Source organism: Macaca thibetana, chromosome 11 (assembly GCF_024542745.1).
Source record: "Macaca thibetana thibetana isolate TM-01 chromosome 11, ASM2454274v1, whole genome shotgun sequence".
Classification (NCBI taxonomy): domain Eukaryota; kingdom Metazoa; phylum Chordata; class Mammalia; order Primates; family Cercopithecidae; genus Macaca; species Macaca thibetana.
In genome coordinates this window covers 1,273,020-1,296,413 of record NC_065588.1, presented here as the reverse complement: position 1 = coordinate 1,296,413, position 23,394 = coordinate 1,273,020, and the positions used below count along the sequence as shown (strand labels likewise).

Genomic DNA, 23,394 nt, shown 5'->3' with positions numbered 1-23,394 from the left:
GATCTCAAAAAATCTTCCTCCCATCCTGTCTTTTGCCACTCCAGGCAACCAACATTGTCACTTCCTTACATAACTTCGACAGATATTTTACATATATACCAGCAAGCATGTATAAATGACCTATTCCTCCTTTTTCTACACAAATGCAAGCCCATTCCATACATACTCCTATGCATTTAAACATTTGAGGAAACTTTTTATAAAATATAAAATAAACATAGAAAAAAATACACAAATAAAAATGTACAGCCTTAAGAATTTTCTGAGTGAACACACGTATGTAACCAGCACACAAAATAAACTAAACGTTACCAGTACCCCAGAAACTGCCCGCATATCCCCTTTGCAGATAGTAACTGGAGTAAAAGAGTATTCTGTCTTTTAACACTCTAGATTAATTTTGACTGTTTATTTTTCATTTATACAAATGAAATTATGTAGTATATAATTTTACAGATTTTTAAAATCAGTGAGATTCATCCAGGTTGCACGATGCAATTATCATAACTGTATGGTATGCCATTGTGTGAAAATACCAACATTTACTTAAAGCACTTGTAATAATGAGCAGTTCTTAATTTTAATGGAGTTTAATCAATTTTCTCCTTTATATTTCTTATATGCTCAGAGCTTTTTGTATACTGAAAAAGATTTTCTCTACTTCAAGGTCATGAGAATACTCTTCTATCCTTTCTTATAAATGCTTTATTGTTTCATGTTTTCATTTACAATACATATGCAACCGATTTTGGCATACATTGTAATGGTTAAAATTCATTTTTATTAGTATGAAGACAGAAGAATTTCAAAAGTCATGGTTAGAAGAAACTTACTACCTACTTTGCAAAAGATTATAGCTTTACAGACTACTCATAAATTGTAGGAAAAAATGTAGGGTCCAGCCCTACGGGGCCTGTGGGTTTTCTCTGTGTGTGCAGAGATGAGAGATCACAGAAATAAAGACACAAGACGAGATAAGAGAAAAGACAGCTGGGCCCGGGGGATCACCAAGACGCAGAGATGGGTAGTGGCCCCGAACGCTTGCACTCGCTGCTATTTACTGTGTTCTAGGCAAGCGGGCAGGGTAAGAAGTGTGAGTGATCTCAAATGACTGATAAGGTTATGCGAGTCATGTGTGCATCTGACAGGGGGCCTTTCCCTTTAAGGTAGCCGAGGCGGGGAGGAAGGACAGCGTCCGTCAGCATTTCTTGTATGCACTTCACAGAAAGATCAAAAGACTTCAATACTTTTACTAATTCTGCTACTCCTGGAGGAACCAGGTGTACAGGTGGAATGTGAACGTGGACAAGGAGTGTGACCACTGAAGCACAGCACCACAGAGAGAGGTTTAAGCCTCTGGATGACAGTGGGCAGGCCTGGCTAACGTCAGGCCTCCCACAAGAGGTGGTGGAGCAGAGTGTTCTCGAACTCCCCCAGTCTGCTAAGTACTGGGTGCCTTCCCAGGCACCGGCGCTACCGCTAGACCAAGGAGCCCTCAAGCGGCCCTTATCTGGGTGTGACAGAGGACTCACGCTCTTGTCTTCTGATCACTGCTCAGTGTCCCTTCAGCTCCTAATTCTGTATGGCCTGATATTTCCTTAGGTTATAACTATAGAACTGAGATTATTATAATAATAAAACAAACAGTAACACTACAAGCTAATGATTTATAATATTCATATATAATCATATCTCTATCCTATTTCTAACATAACTTTTATTATTCTGATTATTTTCTTTCTGATATTGGAACAGCTTGTGCCTTCGGTCTCCTGCCTCGGCACCTGGTTGGCGTGCCTCCCACAAAAAAAGATTTCACAATGTTTTATATTGCACATAACTACCTTACATTTTATGAATGAGCAATGTAAAATATTGCATGCAAAAGAAGGGGCCTACCATATGCATGTATTTTAGAATCAAGAGCAAAGCACTCATGTATATACTCACTACCCGGGAGCTTTGTAAGTGCAATTGCAACTGTATCTCGCTGAATCTCCCACGAAAGGTCATCAGCATTCTTAGTGTTACACCCTTACATGTCTTTATTTTTACCTCTAATGTATACATGCCAAAATAAATCACTGATTTTTTTTTTACCAGTTTATAAACTTCATATAAACAGTATCTTCTTATTTCATCCAACATTATGCTTTTTTGATGCCTTTTTTTTTTTTTTTTTTGAGACAGAGCACTCACTGCATCCTCCACCTCCTGGGCTCAAGCAATTCTGATACCAAAACCAGTGAGGAAGGAAGGGAGGGATTCAGGGAGGGAACTAACTGACTACAGAGGAATATCTCCTGTACAGATGCGAAAATCCTCAACGAAATACTAGAAAACCAAACCCAACAACATGTAAAAACTGAGATTTATCCCAGGAATACAAAGGTGGTTTAACATATAAAAATGAATCGATGTAATTGGCCTGGTTTGAACATCTGTCCCCTCCAAATCTCATGTTGAAATTTGATTCCCAGCGTTGGAGGTGGGGTGCCTAGTGGGAGTTATGTGGGTCATGGGGCGGATCCCTCACAAATAAATTAATGCCCTTCCTCGGGGATGAACTGAGTTCTCATTCTATTAGTTCACTGAGAAAGAACTGGTTGTTAAAAAAAGAGCATGGCACCACCCCGTCTGTCTTGCCTCCTCCCTACCATAAGACCTCTGCAAAAGCTGGCTCCGCTTCACCTTCCACCATGGGTAGAAACACCCTGAGGCTCAAACCAGGTACAGACACCTGTGCTCGAACTTTCAAGTCATCCCGAATCATGAGCAAAAGAAACCTTTTTCATTATAAATTACCTAGCCCAAGGTATTCCTTTATAGCAACACTAAATGGACTCAAGGCTACTGGATATCATATTAATAATACACCGTATTAACAGACTACAAGAAAAAAACTCTATGATCATCTCAATCGATGGAGAAAAAGCATTCGACAAGTTCTAACATCCTTTCATGCTAAAAACACTCAACGAACTGGGAGTGGAAGAGGACCTCTTCAACTGATAGAGGCATCTGTGAAAACCCCACAGGTAATTTCATCCTTAATGACGAAAGGTTGAATGTTTTTCCTCTAAGACGAGGACCAAGAACAAGACCAGAATGTCTATTATCATTTCAATTTAACACTGTACTAGACACAATAGCCAGGGGTATTAGGCCACACAAAAAATTAAAAGGATCCACACCAGAAAGGAAGACATAAACTATCTTTAGTTTACAATGACATGCTTTTGCACACAGAATGATTGCAAGGAATCCACTAAAAATCAATTACAATAAATGAGCACTCAAACGTTGAAGGGCACAAGAGCAATATACAAAAATCAACTGTATGTCCATACACAGCAATGAAAATGAAATGAAGAAAACAATTCCATTTAAAATAACATCAAAAAGAACAAAATATCGAGGCATAAATTTAACAAATGAAATGTAAGATGTATATACTGAAAATGACAAAACACTGTTGAAAGAAATAAGACTTAAATAAAAGGAATATCTATGTTTATGGATGAAAGACTTAATATTGTTAAGATGGCCGATACTTTCCAGGTTCACCATAATCTCTATAAAAATCCAAGCTGTTGTTTTTTTGTGGAAATTGACAAGGTGATTCTCAAATTCACATGGAAATAAAAAGGAGCCAGAATAGCCAAAAACATCTTGAAAAAGACAAAGGTGGAGGGCTACTCATACTTCAAAACGTACTACAAAGCTTCTGGGTTGGTACTGGTTTAATGATGGATAAAGATACCAATGGAAAAGAAATGAGAGTCCAGAAATCAGTCCTAACTTTCTGGTCATAATTTTGACAAGGGTACCAAGCCAGTTCAATGGGGAAAGAAGATTCATTTGAACAAATGGTGCTTGGACAAAAGCCCCAGTACTTCATACTTCTAATTTCTTAATGGCGTTAACTTCCTGATGACACTGGGTCACTTGCCCTGTACTATGTACCACATTCTGGATTCCACTGACTATTTGTTTTCTTTTTTTTTTTTGAGGCAGAGTCTCACTTTATTGCCCAGGCTGGAGTGCAGTGGTGCGATCTCGGCTCACTGCAACCTTCATCTCCTGGGTTCAAGTGATTCTCGTGCCTTAGCCACCCCACCGCCAGCTAATTTTTGTATTTTTAGTACAGACAGGGTTTTGCCATGTTGGCTAGGCTAGTCTTGAACTCCTGAACTCATGGGATCTGCCTGCCTTGACCTCCCAAAGTGCTAGGATTACAGGTATGAGCCACTGCACCCGGCCTTTGTTGACTATTTCTTAATGGTGCCATTTAATCTGTTCTTCTTGTCCTCGTTTTTCTTCTAAACTGAAAGATTTAAAGGTGTTACGGCTTCGTTAGATTTGGGTTCAGTGTTTTTGGTCTTTTTGACGATAATATTTCATAAGTCAGGCTGTGTAGTTCACAGTATATCACACAAGATACATAACTCGTTGTCTTTCCCATTTTTAACAATAACATTGATTAGTGGGTTCAGGCGACAGCAGTATGATATAAATATTTTTTATTTTAATCAATTTATTTATTATTATTATTTTTTAGACAGAGTCTTGCTCTGTTGCCCAGGCTGGAGTGCAGTGGTGCGACCTCGGCTCACTGCAACCGCTGCCTCCTGGGTTCAAGCAATTCTCCTGTCTCAGTCTTCCGTAGCTGGGATTACAGGTGCCCACCACCACACCAGGCTAATTTTTGTATTTTTGGTAGAGACAGGGTTTTGCCATGTTGGGCAAGTTGGTCTTGAACTCCTGACCTCAGGTGATCTGCCCCCCTCGGCCTCTAAAAGTGCTGGGATTACAGGTGTGAGCCACCACATCTGGCCTGATAGAAATCTTCATTATAAATTTATTAATCTTTTATCAAATTATTTAATCATCTAAATAATATCAGTGAAGTTACACATGTTTTATTTGTTTAGGAACCATTTATACTTCTTCTTCCTTCAAATTTCCAGCGACATCTATCCCCACCTTCCCACACACCACCAACTGCTTGTTTTTCTTAGTCTTGCTGACTTAAAGGAGTCATAAACACATTAATGAACACATATTCTAGAAAACAACCCTTTATCAACTACATGTGTAGCCAATTTATTCTTCCAGTTTATGGCTTATTTTTTCTTTCCATTATACTGGTTTTTGATAATCAGAAATACAGTTATATGCCATGTAATGCTTTAGTCAACAATGGCCCACATATATGATGGTGGTCCCATCAGATTACAATGGAGCTGAAAAATTCCTATTGCCTAGTGATGTAGCTGCCATCATAATGTTGTAGCACAATGCATTACTCATGTGTTTGTAGTGACACTGGTTAAACAAACCTACTGCACTGCCGGTTATGTAAAAGTATGGCACATACAATTATGTACAATACATAATAATAATGAACAACTGTTCCCGGTTTACGTATTTATTATACTATACTTATTACTTCAGAGTGTACTCCTTCTACTTTTTTTTTTTTTAAGTTAACTGTAAACCAGCCTCAGGCAGGTCCTTCAGGAGGTATCCAGAAGGCACTGACATCCTAGGAAGAGGACAGCTCCACGTGTGTTATTGTCCCTGAAGGCATTCCCGTGGGACAAGGTCTAGAGGTGGAAGATAGTGATATTGATAATCCTGACCCTGTGTTGGCATAGGCTAATGTGTGTGCTTATGTCTTAGTTTTGGGAAAAAAAGTTTTGAAAGGTCATAAAAAAGTAAAAAATTTTTTAAATAGAAAAAAGGTTATATAAGGATATAAAGAAAAATTTTTAAATATATTTATACAGCTGTACAATATATTTGTGTTTAGGCTAAGTTATTAATTTGTGTTTTAGGCTAAGTTATTACTATAATGCTATAATAAAAGAGTCAAAAAGCTTTAAAAAATTTAACAGTTTATAAAAAAAGTAAGCTTAGTAAGCTAAGGTTAATTTATTATTGAGGGAAGAAAAACATTTAAAAAATAAGCATAGTGTAGCCTAAGTGTTCAGCGTTTATAAAGTCTACAATGGCGTATAGTAATGTCCTAGGCCTTCATATTCACCCACCACTCACTCACTGACTCACCCAGAGCAACTTCCAGCCCTGCAAACTCCACTCATGGTAAGTTTCCTTAACAGATTATCTTTTAAAAAATATTTTATATTGTACTTTTACTGTACTTTTCTATGTTTAGATATGTTTGAATACTAAAACACTTACCTTTGTGCTACTACATTATTCAGTACAGTAGTGCTTTCTACAAGTTTGTAGCCCAGAAGCGAAGGGCTATACCGCACAGCCTCGGTGTGTAGTAGACTATACCATCTAGACTTGTGTAAGTTCACTGTTATGTTTACAGAAGGAAGACTGCCTAACAGTGAATTTCTCAGATGCAATTAGAGTCTTTGGTGTTAAGCAATGCACGACTATACCATATATGAATATATTCAAATGTATCAGACATTTATTTTAGAATGTGTGACGTTTACATTCTGTTTAACAAACCCTTCTTATACTTAAAGTTGTATTTCCTACTTTTATACTGGTTTCACTGGTAGACTGAATTAGTGGTCTCAATTATTCATTCCTCGAGAGTAAAAATATACATCTCTATCCTTGCTATGGGCTTACGATGGGCAAAGTACCCTGAGTACCTTTGGCTAGGCTACGTGACTTGCTCTGGGCAAAGAGATGTTTGCAGAGCTGACACAAGCTGAGGCTTACAGTCTGGGTGGCTGAGTTGCATTTCTACCATTGCCAGGAGAACAACATTTTGCACAGCTGCTGTCCCTCAGTTGGGCCCTAGAAAGAGCCATGTGGATCAGAGCCGCCCCAGTTAAAACCTAACTCAGAGCCAACCATGCTCACCCTCCATGAATGTGAATGAGAAATAAATGCTTGTTATTGTATGTACCTTAGTCAGAATTCTCCAGAGAAACAGTGTATATGTGTAAATAAAGACTTATTATAAGAAACTGGCTCATAAATTACAAGATCCATAGGGTGAGTTGGAAAGCTGGAGACCCAGGAAAGCCAATGGCATAGTTTCCACACAAATCCAAAGGCTTGAAAAACCAGGAGAGTCAATGGGATAGATCTAGTCTGAAGGCTAGCAGGCTCCAGACCCAGGAAGAGTCAATGCTTCAGTCTGAGTCTGAATGAATGCAAGAAAAAGCTAATGTTCCAGTTCGAAGGGAGTTAGGCCGAGGGAATTCTCTCTCACTTGGGAAAGAGCAGAGTTTTGTTCGACTCAGGCCTTTAACTGATTGGATAAGGCCCACCCACATCAGGGAGGGCAATCCGCTCTACTCAATTTTGCTGACTTAAATGTTAATCTCATCCCCAAATACCCTCACAGAAACACCCAGAATACTGTCTGAGCAAGTATCCGGGCACCCTGTGGCCAGTCAAGTCAACATATAAGCTAACCATCACAATATGCTACCGATATTTTGTGGTTGTTCATTACACAATATCTGATTGATAAACTTTGTAAGAGTTTTAAAGTATTGCTTTTCATGCCTAGTCCTTAATCCATCTGGAATTCATTTTTGTATATGGTATGAGGCAGGGGTCTGATTTCGTTTCTCCCCATATGGATAGCCAGGGTTGCAGTACCATTTATTTAAAAATCTATTCTACCTTAAGCTTTGATATATATCAAGTATATTCACAAACATGGATATTTCTGCACTTTCTATTATAATCCACTCTTTTGTCTATTCCTGTACCAATACTACATTCATTATCTTAATTATTATCACTTTATAAGGCTTGATATCTAATAAGTCTCAGCTTGTTCTCTTCAAGAGCATCTTAGCTATTCTTGAACTTCTGCAAAAATATTTAGATTTTATCATATGCCAGGTACTGTTCTGGAACAGGTAATGAACTAGATATATTTTTAGAACTTTAATATCTTTCATAAAGTTTAATAATTTTTCTCATTAAGATGTTAAACATCCTAATAATATTTATTCCTAGGTACTTTATGTGTCTTAATTTTCTAGTAAATAGTATCGTTTTTACAAAAAACGTAAATTTTCTGTTCAGTGCGGATTATGGAAATTGAATTTTTTATATTGATTCTGTATCTAGAGGTCTTCTTAAATGCTCTTACCGAGAGATTTTGAAGTTTACTATATAGACAACTATGACAGTTTTCTTTCTTTTCTTGTAATTCTCACAATATCCATTTCTTTCACTGGCCGTGCTGCATAATCCAGAATGACTAATACAAGGCTGTACAGACATGACGACAGCGTGCATTCTCTTTTATTCCCATCTTTAAAAAGAATCCCCTATAAGTTTTATCTATAAGGAGTGTAATTTTTAATAGATACCCTTTATTAAGTTAAGGAAATTCCCTTGTATGGCTAGGTAGTTAAGAATTTTTGAAAATTATAAATGAATGTAAATTTTCTACATTTCTTGAGATGACCATATAACTTTTCTTCTATCATCTTTTACTGTGGTGGATTATAGTAATTAGTTTTCCTTTTTTTTTTTTTGAGATGGAGTCTTGCTCTGTTGCCTGGGCTGCAGTGCAGTGGTGTGATCTCAGCTCAGTGCAACCTCCGTCTCCCGGGTTCAAGCAATTCTCCTGCCTCAGCTTCCCAGGTAGCTGGGATTACAGGTATGCGCCACCATGTCTGGTTAATTTTTGTTTTTCCTAGAGACAGGGTTTTGCCACATTGGCCAGGCTGGTCTCAAACTCCTGACTTCAAATGATCCATCTGCCTTGGCCTCCCGAAGTGCTGGGATTACAGGCATGAGCCACCATGCCTAGCCAGGATTACACGAGTTTTCTAATGTTAAGCCAAACTTGAACTCTTGGAATAAAACTTGCTCATGCACATTTTTCTTTTTTGTGTACACTAATTTTGGATTGGTGTGATTATGTTTAGGAATTTTTGCTACATGTTCAGGACTGAGACAGGCCTAAGCTTTTCTTTTCCTGTATTAACTTGTAAAGTTTTGATATAAAGTTATGTGAGCCCTATTAAATATGTTGTTGAGTGATTGTTCCCTCTCTTTTATATTTCTGAATTGTGTCTGTAAGATTGAAATTATTTGCTCCTTGTATATTTGCCAAAAGTTACCAATATAAATCTCTGGGCTTGAAATTGGTAGGAAAAATTTTTATTACTCCCTCATTTTTCTCAGGTTTTCTTTTTCATATTTAGTTGGCTTTGCTGAGTTCAATTTTTCCTGGCATTTGGTCATTTAGTCTAAATTTTCGAATGTGCTGGCAAAGATATCTTTGTATCTTTTTAGCACCTGCAAGACTAGTAGTTGTGAACCCTCTATCATTCTAAAATAAATATTGTTCATTTTGCCATCTTTCTTTTTTTCTTTTAGTCTCACCAAAGACCAGCTGACTTTCTTGGTGTTTTCGAAGAATGAATTTTGGGCTTTGTGGATTTGTTTTATAAAAGGGTGAGAGGGATTTGGTTTTCCACTTGACTATATTGGGCTGCTTTGATCTTTCCTTTTATCCTATGGAGATACAAAACCCAACGTTCAACAGTTATCAAGTATTTATTTTTGAATTCCCTATCTGTTCATCCCCTGACCTGAGAATTTCTTAGCTTTCTGCCACATATAAATGCATATTTTATTGACTATCTTCAATTGTTTCTGTGAAAGTTACTCCCCCAGCATCAAGTCTGTCATATTTAAGAACACATTTTACCCTTCATTCAAAACTCTTACTTCCAAAACAAACACAAAAAATTTGATTAAAATATGAGCAAAAGATCTCTATAGACATATCTCAAAAGAAGACATAAAAATAGCCAAAAGGTATACGAAAAATGCTTGACATCACTAATCATCAAGGAAATGCAAACCAAAACCACAGTGAAGCTGAGAGTGGTGGCTCACGCCTGTAATTCCAGAAGGCCAAGGCAGGAAGGAGGGGTTTGAGGCCAGCGTAGGCCACAGAGGGAGACTCCATCTCTACAAAAAAATTAGCCAGGCATGACAGTGCACACCGGTAGTCTCGGCCATTCTGGAGGGTTGCTTGAGTCCAGGAGTTTGCAGCTCACGCCAAACTGTGATCACACCACTGTGCTCCAGCCTGGGTAACAGAACAAGATACTGTGTCTCCCTCAAACCACTCCTAAAAAAAACCACACAATGAGATGCTATCTCACCCCAGTTCAAAATGGCTGTTATCAAAAAAGCAGAAAGTAACAAATTCTGGCAAGGATGCAGAGAAGGGAGAACACTCATACACTGTTAGTGAGAATTAAATTAGTACAGCAACTATGGAAAACAGTATGGTGTTTCTTTAAATAACTAAAACTAGAACTATCTCATGATCCAGCAATCCCACTACTGGGTAGATATCCAAAAGAAAGGAAATCAGTATATCAAACAGATATTTGCACTCCCATGTTTACTGTGTGGCACTATTCACAATAGCCAAAATATGGAATCAACCTAAGTGTCCATCAGTGGATGAATGAATAAAGAAAATGTGGTATGTACACACACACACACACACACACAATTCACACACACACACACAGAGGAATATTATTCAACCACAAAAAGAATGAAATCCTATCATTTGCAGCAACATGAATGGAACTAGAGAATATTATGTTAAGTGAAACAAGCCAGGCACAGAAAGACACATGTTGCTTGTTCTTGCTCATATGTGGGAGCTAGAAGAAATGTGATTTCATGGAGGTAGTGAATAGAATGGTGGTTACCAGAGGCTTGGAAGCGTAAGAGGGAGAGGGGAAAGAAGGGGGGTTGGTTAATGGGTACAAAAATACAGTTAGATAGAGGAGTAAGTTCTAGTGTTCAATAGCACAGTAGGGAGACTATAGTTAACAATCATTTATTGTGAATCTCAAAATAGCTAGAAGAGAAGATTTGGAATGTTGCAATACAAAGAAATAATAGATGTTAGAGTTGATGGATACCCTGTAATACAATTATTACACATTGTATACGTATATCAAAATATCACACGTAGCCCATAAATATGTACAACTATTACGTATTGTTAAAAAATTTAAAAATCTCTACCTTCTGGATTGTTATCTGTGAGTACAATCGTTTTCTTAAAGATTGCTTAATTTTCCCATCCATTTGAGTGCCACATCCTCAAAGTATTTCTGCTTCAGATTATACATATATCCACACAAGTTCTAAAGCATTTTGGTATTCAAGGCAAGACGGGCACCATAAACCAGGATTTCCAACCAATCATCTGATTTGTTCTCTGGCTCTAAGCCAGGGAAACAGTTTCAAAGTCAAATTTAATTACTTCATTTTGTTACGTTTCCACAATCCAGGAGAACACTTCCAGCTAGAATCACTTGGTTCCATTTCATGCCCACCACTGAGCAGTTGTAGAGTACTGGGGACAGCCAGAGAAACGAGGGCAAAGACCGCTGAGTGGAAGAAAAGAAGAGATAAATCCTATACTAAACAACGAAGAATTTCTCCACACTTTTAAAGTCTACTCCAGGTCACAGCACAATTTTCAAAAGCAGACGTTTTAACAACACAGAAAAGCTCAGGCCAGAGTTGGGACTCAAATATGTAACTTAACTGCCTCCAGTAACATATTAAGGAGAAAGCACGGGGCTTGACAGTGTGCAGTGCCAGCAGGACCAGATGGTTTGCTTAAATCACAAGCTAATAAACTTTTGCTCAGAATAAGAAGGGAACAAATTATGACTTTACCACAGACCTATTTTCCTTAAGAAAGCAGCACAACAGGGGGCTTCGGAGGCTGGCAAAGCCTGCTTCTTCAAGTTTCCCACCTTCTTCTGTTCCACAACCAGGAGAAAAGTACTTTCTGTAGTTTCCAAGACGCGCATGGAAAATCTTGTCATACTCTCTTGGGAGAGTAAAAGGCACAAGTCTCCACAGGAAGAAAACAATTAGAAGAAAAAGGGAGTGGTACAAAACGATTATCTAGAGGTTCGGCAGTCATCACGCAAGCCAGATTGTCACTTGAGAAGTCCACTGGTTTCCCTGACTGGAACAAAATTCCAGATTAAAACCTACTCTCTGTTTTATAGTTACAAAGAAAAAAAGGTAACAAGCTCTTGGGTTGAGGAGCATTTTTGAAGTATTAGTGAAAACATATATACATCTATAACTACATACATAAATTCTATCATCCTTTCCTAGGAAATTCCTTTAGCGGATCTCACAATCATTGCTAATGAAAATTTGAATTTACATTTCCCAAGAGAGCTTTAGGTTAGTATTTACACTAGAAATCTCTTTTTTCCAATATGTTCTTTTTGCCAACTCATGGTAATTCTTTGACAAGATATATACCAGTAGTATAGTATTTTATAAGCATGGAATAGCTATAGTTATTGCAATAATAATTACATTATTTGACTACTTTGAAGTACACTGTTCTAAGTGCTTGAGATGTATTGTCTCATTAAAGCCTCAAAATGATCCTATATGGTGGGTATAAAGTATTATTATCCTCATTTTTATGGCAGAAGAAAGAGGGTTCGTGGGTTTCAGTGCCTTGTCTGAGGTCATATAGTCAGAGAAAGCAAAGCTAGGATTCCAAGCTAAGTAGTCTGCTCCATCCCAGTAAACACACTGAGTGCTGCTTTGCTATAATGTATCCGTGTTCGCCACAGTCATCCACAATGGTATCTAATGAGTCACTGGGGAGTGTTCCCATTCCCACTCTTTTTAAAAGAGGGTAGAAACATATCAGTGTGAAAGAAAAGCTTCTTTTTCAAGCCATCTCAATTTTCCTTTTCTTTTTTAAAAAAATCACCTCAGAAGGCTTAGGTAGATAAATCCCATAATAAGCACTCATCACTCCTAAGTAAGGCCTGAAAAATCAGACACAATAAAATGTGGATGCACATTTTCAAAGCAAACATCACCCTGCTGCTACTGCTCCCAGGATCTTGTGTCACTGATGTTAGAAAGAGGCTAACAGGAGCCAGTGTTTCGTCACTGCCGATTCTATTTAGGTGACTTTGGCAGCATAGCATCAAAACTAAAAAATAAACATCTGAATTAATGCACTGAAAACAAACTTTTTTCAGCAGAATATTATTTCATTTTTTTCTATTTTTAAGTCAGTCTACATCATGCTGTGACAGCAAAATATTATTTATCTCCCAAGATTTGCTTATTTCAGCAACAAACATCATAATGGAATCAATGAACACAAAAAAATTAATGCTCTGCTGGGTACACATAAGCTCCACGGTTCTTCTATCCTCCTGGAAGAAGGGAGGACAGAGATAATCTAAGTAACAGACTGCACCTTCTTCCCCCAGCAGTGGTAACAAAGAAGATGGGGCAACCACCATTTTATGCTTTCTTCTGCATCTGGGTCTGAGAGCTCTTACTAGTTCATTAGGGCTTGTGACAAATGTCTAATTTAGGAAATGAAATACAAATAGAGGTGGAATGACAAAGACCATCCCTAGAAATCTGAGCTCTGATAAGTTCTCTTCTGAAAAGGCATTTTTTTTTTCCTGCTTTGCTAGGGAGTTAAGACAACAGAATAAAGCAGGTGTTGAATGGCTAATTTGTCCAGGTTTTGCAAAGAAATTTCCTTGTTAGTTGAAATAATCTGATCATTTTATTCGGAAAACAGCAAACAAAATAGATCATGTAGGGATTCAGTCCTTCTTCTAAGATCAAATGAAATAATGTGAGTAAAACAGATTCATACTCTTAAGTTTTCAACAAAAATAAAAGTTCACTGCCATTTTAACTGGAAATTTTAATTCTTCTCATTTGCAATGCTGAAAAAAATCAAACTGCCACATTGAAATAAATAAAGTTGACATTTCATTAATTAGACACACATTTTGTGGAGAAAATTTATTTCAACATAACCCTGGACAGTTGTTAGAAACACAGTGTTGGCAAATAAAATGACACTTACTTGACCTTATCAAAAGTATACTATTAGCCAAAGGAGAAAAGTATAAGGATGGGATTTTATGTCTGGTAAGCCTAGGACACCAAGAGGGAACTCATAAACGCCACGTAAATGCGTGTATAATATGTGTATGTATGTGCATACATGATACGTGTATGTTTGTGCATGCTGTGTGTGTGTGATTTTGGCCATAATAAGGTTCAATACTTGTATGCTGCTTTTGCAATCTAATAAAACCCTTGGAAACACTTATCTCAGTGTGAGGTAGTGAGTGAATACTTGTGGGGATAACAATTTCTTCCATCTAGCTGAGGTTACAGATACTTGGAGAGATTACAAAACTTACGCCAAATCACTGTTAGTACACAGAACAAGGATTAGAATCCATGTCACTTGACTTCTAATCCAAAGCATTTTACACTAATTTTATTGCACCTTTATTCATTTATTAAAGAGGGTGGAGATAAGAGGAAGAGACAATTGAATGTCAAAATCGGGCTTGGGACATGACACACACACAAACTATCTGTTGAACAGGATAAATCCCACCATGCACATTTCTCCAGAAAAAAATATCTTTCACTGAAACATCCTGGAGGACACAGCCAAGGAGAATATAAACTGCCTACAAAAATCAGCGGGAAGCCATCTGGCTCCCAGAGCTTTACCTTCAGCCCTATCTTGCATGACTGCTTCTATGATCAATAACTTAGTTTATCAAACTTCTCAGTAGAAGAAAAGAAGAGCCAAACACCCCAAGAACTCATCACAAGCAAATGATATATCCCTTGTTATAGATCCGCCACACAGACTCCAAGAGCGCTGCCTGGTACAGAAGTTGTTCCGCAGTTTACATAAGAGTATAGGGTATAAAAACATGTCTGGCTGGGCACGGGGGCTCACACCTGTCATCCCAGTACTTTGGGAGGCTGAGGTGGGCAAATCACGAGGTCAGGAGATCAAGACCAGCCTGGCCAATATGGTGAAACCCCATCTCTACTAAAAATACAAAAATCAGCTGAGCATGGTGGCGCACGCCTGTAGTCCCAGCTACTTGGGAAGCTGAGGCAGAAGAATTGCTTGAACATGGGAGGCGGAGCTTGCAGTGAGCCAAGAGTGCCTCTGCACTCCAGCCTGGGCAACAGAGCAAGACTCCACCTTAAAAAAAAAAAAAAAAAGTCCCTTTGAAAACCAGTATTCATAGACTTCTGGCAGTCATTTCTGGGGTTAAATTTTGGAGGTGCCAAAATTTTGTTTCCACTGTAGTTAATTTTTTTCACATGGCTATAACTTTTGAAAACACAGATATAGTCCCTTTGCTGAATACAATGAAAACTTGAGCCTACATTTAAAGGCATAGATATTTCCTGAACTTCCAGGACAGTATTATCATGTACTACTTTATCAAAAAAACTTTCTGGAGGTTTTTCTAGAGGAAGAAACTAAGATAACAACAACAAAAAAAGACAAATCCAAATGTATTACTTGAAGAGTGACTACTCGTGTGTCTAGAGAATTTTTTGGTCATACTAGGTCATGGGGTTATTTCCTGGGGGCTTCAGTTCTGCTTCAGAATTTCTTTAGTAGTTATCTACTGACCCCATCTGGCAAAATTATAGAGGAAGTTATAGTTGTTAAACCTTCTGTCAACTTGATTTCTAAAAATTTTATGTAAAGAGAAATTTTAAGAGAAATAAGAAATATGAGATCAGGACAAATGAATCTAAAGATCTTTAGCTTTATCTTCCTATAACACATAGGATGAGACAGAAAACATATAATTAGGAAAAGGTCATGCCATTCACTTAGAAGGATTTTAAATTCCAACTAATTTACACTCCAAGTTCATATCACAAATAAAATCTCCACTTCTTTTTACTGTTATATCATTTATAAAGTTTTCTGTTTTCTTTTTCAAGCATATTAAACATTACTCCATCAAAGGGTTATGTTTTAGGGCTATCCGTATTCTAAAAGAAAGAGTTCATGTTGCTGCCTTTTCCCTTGTTATTCTTGAAGATGATTGTTAGTACTCTGACCTTTTATTAAGGGTTCTATTAAAACTCTGAGGCTTTTTTTGTTGTTTAATATAAACACAAGGTAATTATTTTAAAATTGCATCCAGCAGAAAGGGATGAATACAACTTTAAATATAGTACAAGGTAGCTTGAAACTTTAAGTGCAGAGTTACTAAAAGTGGAAAAATGTCAGTTTTAACCATGAAAATTAGCCTTATGATTAAAGACTTGTGTTGTTTTCCAGTCTATCAATATTCAGAATCTGATTATATTAAAAGGACTAAAAATTACACAAAGAAACAGAAACTTTTAAAAACACTTTGAGTTTCATTCTCTTTCCCATATTATTTCCACATTTTTTAAGGTGGCTACAATACTATGAAATTTCAACTCTTCTTTTGGACATTCATTCTCTGAGACATTGAGTTTTTAAACCTCCTGTTATTAGAACATATTTGGGTAATTTCCATTAATAAATGGATCAAAATGCAGAATACTGGGTTACCATTACTAGAGACTTTATCATTCCTCTAACTTAAGTCATTTCATACATCTTTCTAAGATCAAAAGAAGGAGAAGTCTAAACATGGAGATTTCTGGTAGGGCAGGGTACAGCCATTTAACAACTTCTTTCAACAAGCCAGAGATGGCAGAATTCTCTTTGAAGTGGCAGCCCCGTTGGCCTTTGAAGTCCCTTGTCAATTGCAGAATGGCTGTGGTGGGGTTTGTTTTGTAGCCAGCTGTCACCATGAAGGCAGACATGACGTATTTCCAGCAGTCTCACTTCAGGGTCTGTCAAGTGACTGATTTCATAACCAGTCACCATAACAAAGGGGATTCAAACTCCTTGATAGTAGAGCGAGAGTCTACAATGAAACTTGCTAGGTTCCTCTTGACAGAACTGGATCTAAATACTGAACTGATTACACAAAGGCAAAGAGAAAATGCCTGTGAACTTAACTGTCATATCTCTTAGGTATCTGAAGTATTAAAAATATACTTTCTATATGCTTATCAATATCATGTTCCATAATAACATCTTACATTCTTAAAACGAGTATCTTTGAACAACAGTATCTACAATCTGTGCATTGACCAAACATGATGAACTTCTGCAGAAACCAGTAAACTGCTTTACAAGCACAGCTTATGTTCTCAACTTAACACTATATATTTTTTTTGTAAGACAGAATTATTGTACGTAGTTCTGAATAACGTTTGTATCTGTAACACTTTTGGACTGCTTAGCGACTCATTTCAAGAATCCCTCATACAAATCAGCTTAAGACTTATAAGAGCAAGTAAAGAAAATGAATTTAGGGTATGTTAAGAAGAGATTTCTGTAAACTATTAAATGTAACCCATTACAGCACTATATAAAATGAACCAGTCTTAATAATATTATGAACCTATTTCCAAGTCCGGGAATGATGAGGCAAATCTTTAAAAACCTAATGTCAAACTTATCAAAGATGATCGGAAGTATCAGTCCCACTAGAGGGCGGTTCCAAGACGGCCAAGTAGGAACAGCTCCAGTCTACAGCTCCCCGTGTGAGCCACGCAGAAGACGGGTGATTTCTGCATTTCCAACTGAGGTACCAGGTTCATCTCACTGGAGCTTGTCCAACAGTGGTGAGCCGAAGCAGGGTGAGGCATCGCTTCACCCGGGAAGTGCAAGGGGCCAGGGAATTCCCTTTCTGAGCCAAGGGAAGCAGTGACAGACAGCACCTAGAAAATCGGGCCACTCCCACTCTAATACTGCGCTTTTCCAACGGTCTTAGCAAACGGCACACCAGGAGACTGTATCTTGCACCTGGCTCGGAGGGTCCCACATCCACGGAGTCTCACTCATTGCCAGCACAGCAGTCTGAGATCAAACTGCAAGGTGGCAGCGAGGCTGGGGGAGGGGCGCCCGCCATTGCTGAGGCTTGAGTAGGTAAACAAAGTGGCCGGGAAGCTCCAACTGGGTGGAGCCCACTGCAGCTCAAGAAGACCTGCGGGCCTGGGTAGACTCCACCTCTGGGGGCAGGTCACAGCCTAACAAAAGGCAGCAGAAACCTCTGCAGACTTAAGTGACCCTGTCTGACAGCTCTGAAGAGAGTAGTGGTTCTCCCAGCACAGAGTTTGAGATCTGAGAACGGACAAACTGCCTCCTCAAGTGGGTCCCTGATCCCTGAGTAGCCTAACTGGGAGGCACCCCCCCAAGTAGGGGCAGACTGACTCCTCACAGGGCCAGGTACCCCTCTGAGATGAAGATTCCAGAGGAACGATCAGGCAGCAACATTTGCTGTTCAGCAATATTTGCTGTTCTGCAGCCTCCGCTGCTGATATCCAAGCAAACAGAGTCTGGAGTGGACCTCCAGCAAACTCCAACAGCCCTGCAGCTGAAGGTCCTGACTGTTAGAAGAAAAACTAACAAACAGAAAGGACATCCACACCAAAACCCCATCTGTATGTCACCATCATCAAAGATAAAGGTAGATAAAACCACAAAGATGGGGAAAAAACAGAGCAGAAAAGCTGAAAATTCTAAAAATTAGAGTGCCTCTCCCACTCCAAAGGAATGTAGCTCCTCACCAGCAATGGAACAAAGCTGGATGGAGAATGACTTTGACGAGTTGAGAGAAGGAGGCTTCAGAAGATAAACTTCTCTGAGCTAAAGGAGGAAGTTCAAACCCATCACAAAGAAGCTAAAATCCTTGAAAAAAGATTAGACAAATGGCTAATAACTAGAATAAGCAGTGTAGAGAAGTCCTTAAATGATCTGATGGAGCTGAAAACCATGGCACGAACACTACGTGACGAATGCGCAAGCTTCAGAAGCTGATTCGATCAACTGGAAGAAAGGGTATCAGTGATTGAAGATCAAATAAATGAAATGAAGCGAGAAGAGAAGTTCAGAGAAAAAAGAAACAAACAAAGCCTCCAAGAAATACGTGACTATGTGAAAAGACCAAACCTACGTCTGATTGGTGTACCTGAAAGTGATGGGGAGGATGGAACCAAGTTGAAAAACACTCTGCAGGATACTATCCAGGAGAACTTCCCCAACCTAGCAAGGCACGTCAACATTCAAATTCAGGAAATGCAGAGAATGCCACAAAGATTCTCCTCGAGAAGAGCAAACCCAAGACACGTGATTGTCAGATTCATCAAGGTTGAAATGAAGGAAAAAATGTTAAGGGCAGCCAGAGAGAAAGGTCAGGTTACCTACAAAGGGAAGCCCATCAGACTAACAGTGGATTTCTCAGCAGAAACTCTACAAGCCAGAAGAGAGTAGAGGCCAATATTCAACATTCTTAAAGAAAAGAATTTTCAACCCAGAATTTCATATCCAGCCAAACTAAGCTTCATAAGTGAAGGAGAAATACAATCCTTTACAGACAAGCAAATGCTGAGAGATTTTTGTCACCAACAGGCCTGCCTTAAAGAGCTCCTGAAGGAAGCACTGAATATGGAAAGGAACAACTGGTACCAGCTAGTGCAAAAACATGCAAAATTGTAAAGTCCATCAATGCTAGGAATAAACTGCATCAACCTAACAAGCAAAATAATCAGCTAACATCAGAATGACAGGATCAAATTCGCATATAACAATATTAACCTTAAATGTAAATGGGCTAAACGCTCCCATTAAAAGACACAGACTGGCAAATTGGATAAAGAGTCAAGACCCATCAGTCTGCTGTATTCAGGAGACCCATCTCACATGCAGAGACACACATAGGCTCAAAATAAAGGGATGGAGGAAGATCTACCAAGCAAATGGAAAACAAAAAAAGGCAGGAGTTGCAATACTAGTCTCTGATAACATAGACTTTAAACCAACAAAGATCAAAAGACACAAAGAAGGCCATTACATAATGGTAAAGGGATCAATTCAACAAGAAGAGCTAACTATCCTAAATATATATGCGCCCAACACCGGAGCACCTAGATTCATAAAGCAAGTCCTTAGAGACCTACAAAGAGACTTAGATTCCCACACAATAATAATGGGAGACTTAAACACCCCACTGTCATCATTAGACAGATCAATGAGACAGAAAGTTAACAAGGATATCCAGGAAGTGAACTCAGCTCTGCACCAAGTGGACCTAATAGACATCTACAGAACTCTCCACCCAAATCAACAGAATATACATTTTTCTCAGCACCACACTGCACTTATTCCAAAACTGACCACATAGTTGGAAGTACAGCACTCCTCAGCAAATGTAAAAGAATAGAAATTAAAAAAAACTGCCTCTCAGACCACAGTGCAATCAAACTAGAACTCAGGATTAAGAAACTCACTCAAAATCGCTCAACTACATGGAAACTGAACAACCTGCTCCTGAATGACTACTGGGTACATAACGAAATGAAGGCAGAAATGAAGATGGTCTTTGAAACCAATGAGAACAAAGACACAACATACCAGAATCTCTGGGACACATTGAAAGCAGCGTGTAGAGGCAAATTTATTACACTAAATGCCCACAAGAGAAAGCAGGAAAGATCTAAAATTGACACCCTAACATCACAATTAAAAGAACCAGAGAAGCAAGAGCAAACACATTCAAAAGCTAGCAGAAGGCAAGAAATAACTGAGATCAGAGCAGAACTGAAGGAGATAGAGACATAAAAAACCCTTCCAAAAAATCAGTGAATCAGGAGCTGGTTTTTTGAAAAGATCAACAAAACTGACAGACCGCTAGCAAGACTAATAAAGAAGAAATGAGAGAAGAATCAAATAGACGCAATAAAAAATGATAAAGGGGATATCACCACTGATCCCACAGAAATACAAACTGCCATCAGAGAATACTATAAACACGTCTACGCAAATAAACTAGAAAACCTAGAAGAAATGGATAAATTCCCGGACAAATACACCCTCCCAAGACTAAACCAGGAAGAAGTTGAATCCCTGAATAGACCAATAACAGGCTCTGAAATTGAGGCAATAATTAATAGCCTACCAACTAACAAAAGTCCAGGACCAGATGGATTCACAGCCGAATTCTACCAGAGGTACAAGAAGGAGCTGGTACCATTCCTTCTGAAACTATTCCAGTCCATAGAAAAAGAGGGAATCCTCCCAAACGCATTTTATGAGACCAGCATCATCCTGATACCAAAACCTGAGAGAGACATAACAAAAAAAGAGAATTTTAGACCAATATCCCTGATGAACATTGGTGCAAAAATCCTCAATAAAATACTGACAAACCAAATCCAGCAGCACATCAAAAAGCTTATCCACCATGATCAAGTGGGCTTCATCCCTGGGATGCAAGGCTGGTTCAACATACACAAATCAATAAATGTAATCCAGCATATAAACAGAACTAAAGATAAAAACCACATTATTATCTCAACAGATGTAGAAAAGGCCTTTGACAAAATTTAACAGCCCTTCATGCTAAAAACTCTCAATAAATTAGGTATTGATGGGACGTATCTCAAAATAATAAGAGCTATTTATGACAAACCCACAGCCAGTATCATACTGAATGGGCAAAAACTGAAAGCATTCCCCTTGGAAACTGGCACAAGACAGGGATGCCCTCTCTCACCACTCCTATTCAACATAGTGTTGGAAGTTCTGGCTAGGGCAATCAGGCAGGAGAAAGAAATAAAGGGTATTCAATTAGGAAAAGAGGAAGTCAAATTGTCCCTGTTTGCAGATGACATGACTGTACATTTAGAAAACCCCATTGTCTCAGCCCAAAATCTCCTTAAGCTGATAAGTGACTTCAGCAAAGTCTCAGGATACAAAATCAATGTGCAAAAATCACAAGCATTCTTCTACACCAATAACAGACAGAGAGCTGAATCATGAGTGAACTCCCATTCACAATTGCTTCAAAGAGAATACAATACCTAGGAATCCAACTTACAAGGGATGTGAAGGACCTCTTCAAGGAGAACTACAAACCACTGCTCACGAAATAAAAGAGGACACAAACAAAGGGAAGAACATTCCATGCTCATGGATAGGAAGACCCAATATCGTCAAAATGGCCAAACTGCCCAACGTAACTTATAGATTCAATGCCATCCCCATCAAGCTACCAATGACTTTCTTCACAGAATTGGAAAAAACTACTTTAAAGTTCATATGGAACCAAAAAAGAGCCTGCATTGCCAAGACAATCCTAAGCCAAAAGAACAAAGCTGGAGGCATCACACTACCTGACTTCAAACTATACTACAAGGCTATAGTAACCAAAACAACATGGTACTGGTACCAAAACAGAGACACAGACTAATGGAACAGAACAGAGCCCTCAGAAATAAAACCGCACATCTACAGCCATCTGATCTTTGACAAACCTGAGAGAAACAAGAAATGGGGAAAAGATTCCCTATTTAATAAATGGTGCTGGGAAAACTGGCTAGCCATATATAGAAAGCTGAAACTGGATTCCTTCCTTACACCTTATACAAAAATTAATTCAAGATGGATTAAAGACTTAAGTGTTAGACCTAAAACCATAAAAACCCTAGAAGAAAACCTAGGCAATACCATTCAGGACATAGGCATGGGCAAGGGCTTCATGTCTAAAACACCAAAAGCAATGTCAACAAAAGCCAAAATTGACAAATGGGGTCTAATTAAACTAAAGAGCTTCTGCATAGCAAAAGAAACTACCATCAGAGTGAACAGGCAACCTATAGAATGGGAGAAAATTTTTGCAATCTACCCATCTGACAAAGGGCTAATATCCAAAATCTACAAAGAACAAATTTACAAGAAAAAAACAAACAACCCGATCAAAACGTGGGTGAAGGATATGAACAGACACATCTCAAAAGACATTTATACAGCCAACAGACACATGAAAAAATGCTCATCATCACTGGCCATTAGAGAAATGCAAATCAAAACCACAATGAGATACCATCTCACACCAGTTAGAATGGCAACCATTAAAAAGTCAGGAAACAACAGGCGCTGGAGAGGATGTGGAGAAATAGGAACACTTTTACACTGTTGGTGGGACTGTAAACTAGTTCAACCATTCAGTGTGGAAGACAGTGTGGCCATTCCTCAAGGATCTAGAATTGGAAATACCGTTTGACCCAGCCATCCCATTACTGGGTATATAGCCAAAGGATTATAAATCATGCTGCTATAAAGACACATGCACACGTATGTTTATTGTGGCGCTGTTCACAATAGCAAAGACTTGGAACCAACCCAAATGTCCATCAGCGATACACTGGCTAAAGAAAATGTGGCACATATATACCATGGAATACTATGCAGCCATAAAAAAGGATGAGTTCATGTCCATTGTACGGACATAGATTAAGCGGGAAACCATCATTCTCAGCAAACTATCGCAAGGACATAAAACCAAACACCACATGTTCTCACTCATAGGTGGGAATTGAACAATGAGATCACTTGGACACAGGAAGGGGAACATCACACACCGGGGCCTGTCATGGGGTGGGGGGAGGGGGGAAGGATAGCATTAGGAGATATAC

At 38.6% G+C, this 23,394-nt stretch overlaps 1 protein-coding gene and 1 long non-coding RNA gene across 16 annotated transcripts in view; both read right to left on the bottom strand.

Annotated features, from left to right (window-relative positions):
- ERC1 (ELKS/RAB6-interacting/CAST family member 1) overlaps window positions 1–23,394 on the bottom strand; it is a 534,923-nt gene that overhangs the window by 235,838 nt on the left and 275,691 nt on the right. The window lies entirely within an intron of this gene.
- Window positions 8,480–23,394, bottom strand: part of LOC126930268 (uncharacterized) — a 29,331-nt gene continuing 14,416 nt past the window's right edge. The window contains exon 2 of the long non-coding RNA XR_007717547.1: window positions 8,480–22,233. This is a non-coding gene — a long non-coding RNA (uncharacterized LOC126930268). The remainder of the gene's footprint in view (window positions 22,234–23,394) is intronic.